The following is a 9,957-nucleotide window of genomic DNA, read 5'->3' on the forward strand; positions in this document are numbered from 1 at the left end:
AATCTAGAAACATTCAACACAACATCAAGCATAGGTTTAGACTATAGAAAAACTCCCCGATTAAGTCTTTGAGCTCAAGCTTCGTCCTCCATCACTAAGAGGTTAAGGGTTTAGCCTCTCATGCTTTTAAACCAATCATAATCGCTCCAGGAATGAACAACCATGGTTAAAGCTAAAAGTGAGGTTAAAAAAATAGAGAAGAAGGTGGTTGGAGTGGTTTGATCGGTTCAGAAATGTAGAAAATGATAAAGAGATGAAGAAAAATGGCAGTTTTGGGTGTGGGATCAATGGAGACTTGAGAGGAGATGATGGTGGCTCAAGCTATTGTAAATCTGCAGAATGGGAGAGTGTCTCTTCGTGGTGGCTGCCCCCCTTAGATGTAAAAGCTCAGAAACCTATTCTAAAACGCACAGGTTCACTTAACGTACTCAGGTCGTGACCCTAAAAATTTCAGGTTGTGACTTAGGGGGCTTAGGTCACGACTTCATAATTTTCATTTCATGACCTGGGAAGACAGAGAGCTTTCATCTTGACTCAGGTACAAAACGTGTAGTTTCATTGAAAGGGCATCCAGGTTGTGACCTTAGAAGTCCATGTCACAACCTGGGGAGACAGAACACTCCAAACTCTTGTATTTTGGTCCTTGTAACATTTTGGCTCCGTCTATGCTCTATCTTGGTTCTTGGGTCCTTTTCCAATTGCCTAAAAATCACAACAAAGAGCTCTATAGAGACCAACTGATTACAGATCAAGGCAATTAGAATTTAGGAGAGAAAAATGGCCCATTTTACCCCTTAAACAGCAAAATGCAATGCATGACTCAATGTAATCAAATGGATAGAAATACATGCATAATGAGGGTAAAAGTGTTGCAAAACATTAGGAAATACTTGAGAAAACCATATAAACACTGGGTTCTATCACTCCCCCACACTTGAACCTTTATACTCCTAGACAAAGACTTAAATCATTCTAAAGAAAGTACAGCTACAAATAAAGAAACTAGCATGTGCAAAAGTGATCTCAAGAGCTAATCGATCAACATCTTTCAGGAATACAAAAATGATAACATGAACAATGCTAAGTAATCAGATACAAGGTGCAATCTCTAAATGCATGAACAACAGAGATTTGCTCACATGGTGGAAGTGTTTGATTCACTCATCTCTTTTCATTGGGGTTCTTTTCTCTCAATCATCCAAGCAGCAAACATTCTACCATAAGCTTGTAATGACTCTAAAATCTCCACTACTATTCAGCATTCATGTAAAGAATCAAGAGGACTTTTAAGGTTGTAGTGATGGAAAAGCTAAATGGAACAGAAAATGGTGAACTCGAGTGTCAAGAATTAAAGAAATGTGAGTTAAATATCATCTAATCTTAGATAAGAAAGTTCAGATCCGAACCTTCTACTACCAAGGGAATACTTTATTTAACTTTATTTTGCTGCTATAACTTATGTATATAAGAAGTATTTCTTTACTTTTCTGTTCTTTTTTCTTCGCTCTCTTTTTTATTTTAAACTAAAAGCAAAGTTCCCAATTAAGACCCATGAAGATCAGGAAATCGTAATTGTCAAGATGGAATCAACTCAATTAACATCATTGTTCAAAACACTCGAAATAGTAGACGAAATGAAGGAAGTGCAGGCTCAATAATGGTTAAGCAATGGATAGATGGTTGTGGGTTGTGTTTAGGTAGAAAGGTGTAGAAAAGAATACCTCTATCATATTCAAAATCATAAATGCACACATAATTTTGACCAAGAGCTAAAACAAGTTCTAGAGAATGTAAACCACATGAATAATCACTCAATATAAGAATTAAGGCTCAAGAATATCCTTCTAAAAAGGGTTTCACATCTCCATTACTCATACAAGAAGTTTCAATCAATATGCATTAGTCATAAGGCATTAAGACACTTATCACAAAAGCAACACATAAGATGAGGATTAAAGAGATCAAAATAATCACTTAAGAACATAGTTGAATCTCAAAAGTGACTATGGAGTCTTTAGAAAAATCATTTTCAAAATCAGCGCTCTTAAAAGTTCAAGGATGGCATGGTTTTCAAGAAAAGCTATTTGATGCAATGAGGATATATTAAAAATGCAATGGTTTGCTTGAAAAAGATACAAAGGTAGCTTAAAAAGGTTTCTCCTACATAGCATTGTAAAAAGCAAAGAGAAGGATAGCGGTGCACAGCAAAAGAGGCCAGGTCGTGGCCTAAAGACAGTGAGGTTGTGACCTGGGAAGGGGGGTTGAGGTCATGACTTAAAATTATCGAGGTCGCAGCCTAAAATCACAGAGAGCCCTCCTATGCCAAAGTCACTCCTCAAGTCGCAACTTGAAGCAGTGAGGTTGCGACCTGAGGTCACAAAAACTACCAATGAAAATTTTCAAAGCTTGGCCAACATTTAAGAAGTAAAAACCCTTTCAGCAAGTATCAAAATAGACAGAAATGATCCAATATGTAGCAATTCACCATCCACAATCAATTCAAAGCCAAATAATGATGATGAAAGATTGGATTTTTGAAAAAATTTTGCTAAAAATTCTGAAACAACCATAGAAATGATACAACAAAGTGAAAATAAATCCCTCCCCTACACTTAGACTTGATAGTGTCCTCACTGTTGAAGGGAAAGGGAAAAAGAACAACAGCCACCATAATTATAACAAATAACACCAACCACACATAAGCATGGCAGTGCCCTTATTGCATGACTAAGCAAACAATTAAGCACAAGGAAGGATGGACATAAGATAAGAACAGTAAGAGGAGAAAATTATTGAATTGAAAAACTATAGCCTAAAATAAGCTAAACTACTTTTCCTACTGGTTGGCTCCCTCCCCTACACTTATCTTACTAAAACATGCAATAATCAAATCAGTCAAAACAAAGCAAAACATGGTGAACAAGATAGGTAAAGGAAAGAAGTGACCTGAGGTGTTATGGAGGCTGATAGGTCTCCTTGAAGAAACAAAGGCACTCCTTTTTGACTTGGAAGAACTGACGTGCAGCATTCCTCATTACAACCTTCATATGCTAGCATGTTGATTGAACTTCAAAAGGTCTAATCCATCTGGCCCTTTTCTCAACTTTTGGCGTCTGATAAGTGGACAACAAGTCCCACACTTCAGCACCAGCTTTAATCTTCACAACCTCCTCAGGAGTTAATAGGAAAGGGTCTTTATAGACTAGATTAATGATTGTGTAGTGGTCAATGGAGAGAGGAGAAAAAGTGGCAGAGGGTATCTTAATTTTCTTCTTCTTCACCTTTAGAAAAGAGCTTGAGAGATGTAGGCTCTTTACTCTCTTCCTCATAATCCACTTTCTTACTCTCCATAGAAGCAACCACTGTCTCTTGATTAGTTTTCTTAGTTGAGGGTGTAGAGACGGCAGAGTAGAGAGCAATTGGAGTTATAACTGGTCCATGCACAATATTCAGGGCACGCAGCTCCCCGATAAGGTTGAAGCACTTCTTCTTCTTAGAAGTCTTTGCAGCTTTACTACTACCTGCATTAACATCAGAAATAAAGCCTTTCTCAGGCTTAAAGGGGTTAGTAGAAGACTTCCCAAGTGTATTATTAGCAATAGTAGAAACAGACAAAGTGGAAAAAGTGTAATCTAACTGATGAACAGTAGAACAGCCCACGTCACCACCATTAGAAAGGAAGGGGGAAGCAAAGTCAGGAGTAGGGGATGAAACATGCATTTTATTAACATTATGAAGCTCATCAATAAACAACCCATTAATAAAATTAACATCACACATCGAGTAATCTTCATACGGTTGTTTCATTTGTTCATACATATTGAAATAAGCAAATTTATCCCTATAGACATAGTGATAGACCCCTTTTGCATGTCAATGTTAGTATTAGTAGTTCTTAAAAAGGGTCTACCTAAAATTAAAGTCCCATCCCCACCTTGTTCATTAGGGATATCCAAGACATAAAAATTAGCAGAGATAACTAAGTCTTTGACTTTCACTAGGATATCCTCTAAGAAGCCATGTGGGTACCTCATGGTCCTATCAGCTAACTAGAGCATCATGGTGGTAGGTTTAAGACTTTTGATTTGTAAGGACTCATATATTGACCTGGGCATAACATTAATAATTAGCACCTAAATCAAGTAAAGCCTTAGGAATAGTTGTCCTACCTACAGTACAAGGTATAGTGAAGGAACCAAGGTCATGACATTTGATTAGGAGTTATAGTTTAAACAAAGCAGACAAACTATAGGGCAACTAGACTCGTTCATTAGGTTTAAACTTCCTCTTATGTATGCACAACTCTTTTAAAACTTTGGCATACTTGGGGATCTTTTTAATCAGTTCAAGCAAGGGTATATTTACTTCAACTTTTTTAAAAGTTTCAAGCAATTTTCATTAGCAATTTTCATACCTTGCAAGTAGGATTGAGGAAAAGAAAGTTTATTGAGATTTACCTTCTTACTCTCATTGCTCAAGGCTCTATGAGTGCCTGTTCCCGCTATGTTTTTCCTTTGTTTGCCCTTACATTTTGGCTAGGTTCTCCCCTTCTTGTGCATCTTTAATTTCTCGGGATCTCTTTCTCCTAAGAAGTTCCTCCTCCTTAGAACTTTCAAATTTACCCAAATTCATAGAGGTGAGCGAAGAACTCTATGTATGGTTAAGATTAAGCATGGTTAAAGGTTAAGGATTAGGTGATTACATGTCAATTTGGTTGAAAATCCTTTTCCCTATAATTATATATATGGTTCAGCCAAGTCAAGTTCAATGGGAAGGTATTAGATTTTCATAAAACTAACATGATAAATAGATTCTACATGAAAAATTATGTAGGAAACCTAAGAAAGTTCAAAAATCAAAGCTAGAAAAATAAGCCATAAAAATCAAGAAAAAGGGGTTTAAGGCGTTATGTTAAGTTATGAAGTTGTAATAATACTTAATGTTGTGTCATTGGTTGCCTAATAGGCTATACACAACAAAGGGGCAAAGATCTAGTCAAGAGGAAAAAGTTCAAGAGGGAGGAAAGCAATCAAGGTAGCTTTTGCAATTCATTATATTAGAGTGTCACCTTACTTTGTATGATTATGGCTATGTATTCTGCTAACTTGTTATGATATGAGGTGGATAAGAATGTTATATTATATGATGTTGCCTCCATGCAATTTATGCCTTGGCTTATACTATGTTGAGTGCTATGAATGTTTATGATGATATGTCCTTGCCATAGCATGAACATAAAGTTAAAGTACGCATGCATGTAGCTTGATTTACAATATATTTTGTGACCTTGATAATGTATGCAATTGCTACTAAGATTCCCCAAGAATCTTACCCCAATATTTAAACAAACCCTAGGGCCTTCAACAACCAAGGGCAAAGGAAAAGAGTTGGCTCTTACTTGAAGAGGTAGTAAGCCATAGTGACTTTATATGGCTTTGAACCTTTCTATTTTGGAAGAATGTAATATTAAGCATGTTTTAAGTTTCCAATAGCATGATTAAGGTTAGAAGTATATAATCATGATTAGAATAGTCCAAGCATGGTAGAGATAGCTAGTATAGCTAATAAGAGTATGTTATGATGTTAACTGGTCAATTAAATTCAGTTACCTTTCCAAAGGGGATAAAAAGTCAACTAAAATGGATCAAAGTTTGTCCAATGACCATTTGAGTAAACGAGTAAGTTAGGTTATGAAATTTGGCAAGTAAAGAGATTTGATTTTTCTCTTTAGAATAAGGGGTAGTTTGCCTAATTCTGATAACTGACAGAAAGTTATGCCTTTCCAAAGTTAGGCAAAAATAAAGTAAAAATCCAAAAATGACCAAATAAACAGTAACATTTTCAAAGAAAATTGGGCTTGAATTACAAGGAGATTAGTCTAGAAACTATTTTTTCTCAAAATTTTATCCAAAGAGATTTCCATAGAAGTTGGAATCACTCAATTTTGATTTTTCTACAATTAGTTATGAATTTTCAAAGTTTGTCACATTTTAGGGTGACCATGAATAGTAACTCGTAAATGAAAATTTTCAAACTTGATTTTTCATCACTTGTAGTCTTCAAAAGTGATTCTAAATGCTTCCACAAGGAAAATTATTTGGTGTGAACATAAGGTGTTACAAAGTGACCTTTAATTTCAAAATTTGCATTAAAAGTAGGAAAAGCACCAGGTATAGGTTCAAAGTTCTTATCAAATTGAGTTAGTTCCTTAATGGTTCTACCCCTAGGTTGTTCATTAAGCCTATTCTGGCCGTTATTTTTTCCTTGCCCCTCATTTCCATCATTATTAGATGTATTATGATTACCATTCCCATTCCCCCCGTTTGGACCATGAGGAGGTAATTCAGCCATGATTTCTTCCTCTACTTCCTCACTCTCACTAGACGAGTGGAATAGGTCTCGTAAGAGAAGTGGGCTACAGGATCCTGTATATCTACCTCTCCTACCCCTACATGCTCTAGGCATGCACAATTACTCAAAAGTTCAAGCACAGAAAGAGTTCAAGAAAGAGGTAGTTTCAAAACTGCGTATTTACCAAGTGTGTAGTTCAAAATTGAGACAAACTCAATGATTTCAAATAGTGCTCAATGAGTTTGAGGTGTATGAAGCACTATACATTCTCAAAGTATGTGCAGGAAGTAAAACTATATAAAAAGAGCAAGTCTGACACTCAAAATTTTTCAGTGAAAAACTAGATTAGGTCACGACTTGAATTCACAAAAAGCAATCGGGAAAGAAAAAGGAATTGAGGTTGCGACTTTAAAAAGTCAAGGTCATGACTTGAAAAGACTGAGAGCAACACTAGAAAACAGAAGGCTAAGGTCATGACAAGCCATAAATCAGGTCGCGACTTAAGCATTGAGGTCGCGACTCAAAGTCACAGGAAGCTACTTTCGCAAAACCTTTGAAAAAAATCACTAAATAATTCAACTAGATGCTGAGCAAACTATGCAGAGAGTTCAAAACTTCAAGGCATTGGCTAAAACACTTAGGATCAAGCCAAAACAAAATATAAAATGCTGTGCAAAAAATGCAAATGCAAATACAAATGTATGGAAAAACAAGATATTTTGTTCTATTTCTCAAGAATTTTGATTCTATGGAATCGACCCAAATCACAACAGTAAGGAAAACCAATTAGTAAGGAACCAATTTAATGGCTCCCCGGGAACAGCGCCATGAATCGAAGCCGGATTGTCACCTTCCAAATCGTCAAGAAAGTGAATTGTGCCAGAAAAATATAGTATAGGATGCAACCAGTCGTTCTTCTCGAGGAGCTTATTATTGGAAATCCTAGTCTAGATTGGTTATCAAAAGCATTGTAAATTTGGGTAAAGAAAAAGGGGATTTCAATTGTTTAAGGTGGTGCAATAAGTGAAAAGTGGAGAGAATAAAGTGTTCTTGGTATATTAAATGAATGAAGAAATATTTTGGATTAAAAGGGAATTATGGTTAAACAATCTCTTGATGATGAAAACCCAACTACCACTGCTCTTTAAAATTATTGGGAGTTTTAGAAAACCTCTAAGTCTGAAGAAAACCCCAAGTAAATCACTTGGATCTAATGTCTTAATTAATGAAACCTCACTTTAATCAAAGTTAATTAACATCTCTTAGGACACTGTTGAACCACTTAGAGTGTAGATGAACGGATGATGCAAATGCCCTTGAATGTCTATCAACAAGCATAGAATACACAAATCAATTAACAATAATCACTGATACTCAAATTGAACCCAAGGATTTAAATTGGAATATTATATAAATTAATCAACATTAACATCATCCAATCTAAATACAATAAAATAGTCTAAACACTATTGACAATTATAAACCAAGTCTAATACAAGTGCAGAAAGTTCCTAAATCTAGAAATATTAAGCACAACATTAAGCATGGGTTTAGACTATAGGAAAACTCCCTGATTAAGTCCTTGAGCTCAAGCCTCGTCCTCCATCACCAAGAGGCTAAGGGTTTAGCCTCTCATGTTTTCAAACCAATCGCAATCACTCCAAGAATGAACAGCCATGGTTAAAGCTAAAAGTAAGGTTAAAAAAATAGAGAAGAAGGTGGTTGGAGTGGTTTGATCAGTTCAGAAATGTAGAAAATGATGAAGAGATAAAGAAAAATAGAATTTTTGGGTGTGGGATCAATGGAGAATTGAGAGGAGATGATGGTAGATCAACCTATTGCAAATCTGTAGAATAAGAGAGTATCTCTTCATGGTGGCTCCCCCCTTAGGTGTAGAAGCTCAGAAACCTATTCCAAAACACATAGCTTCACTTAATGCACTTAGGTCGTGACCCTAGAAGTTTCAGGTCGTGACTTAGGGGGCTTAGGTCGCAACTTCATAAGTTTTATTTCACGACCTGGGAAGATAGAGAGCCTTCATCTTGACTCAGGTCTAAAACGCGTAGTTTCATTGAAAAGACATCCAAGTCGCAACGTCAGAAGTCCATGTCATGACCTGGGGAGGCAGAACACTCCAAACTCTTGTGTTTTGGTCCTTGTAACATTTTGGTTCTTAGGTCCTTCTCCAATTGCCTGAAAATCATAACAAAGAGCTCTATAAAGACCAACTAATTATAGATTAAGGCAATTAGAATTTAGGAGAGAAAAATGACCCATTTTAGCTATTAAACAACAAAATGCAATGCATGACTCAATGTAACCAAATGGATAGAAATACATACATAATGAGGGTAAAAGTGTTGCAAGACATTAGGAAACACTTGAGAAAACCATATAAAGACTGGGTTCTATCAATCACACCTCAAATGGAGAGGATTTTGACTTTTGGTAATTAATTAGTTTGGATTTAATTAATTAAGAAAGAGAAAGTAAGAGTAAAGGGGGTAATGACACTTGTATTTTTATTAATGATGGTAATTGGGATATTTTGCTCACTAAGAGAGCTCTTTTCTCCCCTTTTTTAGACCATTAGTTCAGCCAAAGTGAGAGCAAGAGGGAAAAGAGAGAGTTTCAAGAGAAATAAGAGAAAAGCCATCAACTTTGATCATCCATCCAAGGTTTAAGGTTAGTTTTTGGTTCTAAGTTGTTGCTTGCCTTGTTTGCTTGAGTTGTATGGTTAAAATTTCTAGTTCTCTCTTTTTTCTTGTGTTGGTCGAAATGATGATAGTGGAGGGGAGGGAGTTTAGTTGGTAAAATTTGTTAGAACACTTCAAAGCATGATGTTTCCTAGTGGTTTCAAGTGATTGTAAGTTGATTTTGAAGTGATTTCCTTGTTGTATTTCTCGAGGACCAGTTCAGCTAACATAATAACTGGACCCTAGGATGAGTTTTCAATGTTTTGAGGCTTCCATTGTGTTCAAAATGGAAAATATTGTAAGATAAACCTAAAGAACTAGTGTAGAAAGCATTAAAATCAAAGTTGTAATTTTTAGATAATAAACCCTATAGGTTTAGTCAAGTGGAATTCGGAAGGAGGGGTTTTATTTTCTTAAATCCAAGCACATATTTGGAGTCTACATGAAAAACCATGTAGGAATGAGTCAAGAGGAATTTTTTTAGGGTTAAAGAACACAAACACTAAAAATTCAAGAACAAAGATGGAAGCTTAAAAAGGTTTAAGAATTACTTGAGTTATGGTGTTGATTTTTATATGGAATGATTGATGATCTTGCTGCTTATTTTGTGGTTTATCATGTTAGGGTTTGACATTTGTGAAAGGAAGGAAGAAAAACAAAGAAAGCTTAATTCTTTGGAGCAAGGTAGCAAAGTTGAACCTAACTAACATTAACTTTGCATTATTGATTAATGCATGATTAATTGCTATTATGTGGATGAGCTTTGCTAATTGTGATGTAGCTGCTCTTTGCACTTTATTGTCTTGGCCTTTGTATGAATGGGATTGCCAAATTATAAGCATGCTATTTCACCAATCGTAGCTAATATGGTTATGCATAATAATGATGCTTGTTGATGGTATAGTTGGTT

This window comes from Neltuma alba, unplaced genomic scaffold (assembly GCF_004799145.2).
Source record: "Neltuma alba isolate B1F8T4 unplaced genomic scaffold, ASM479914v2 tig00010755_pilon, whole genome shotgun sequence".
NCBI classification, from domain to species: Eukaryota; Viridiplantae; Streptophyta; class Magnoliopsida; order Fabales; family Fabaceae; genus Neltuma; species Neltuma alba.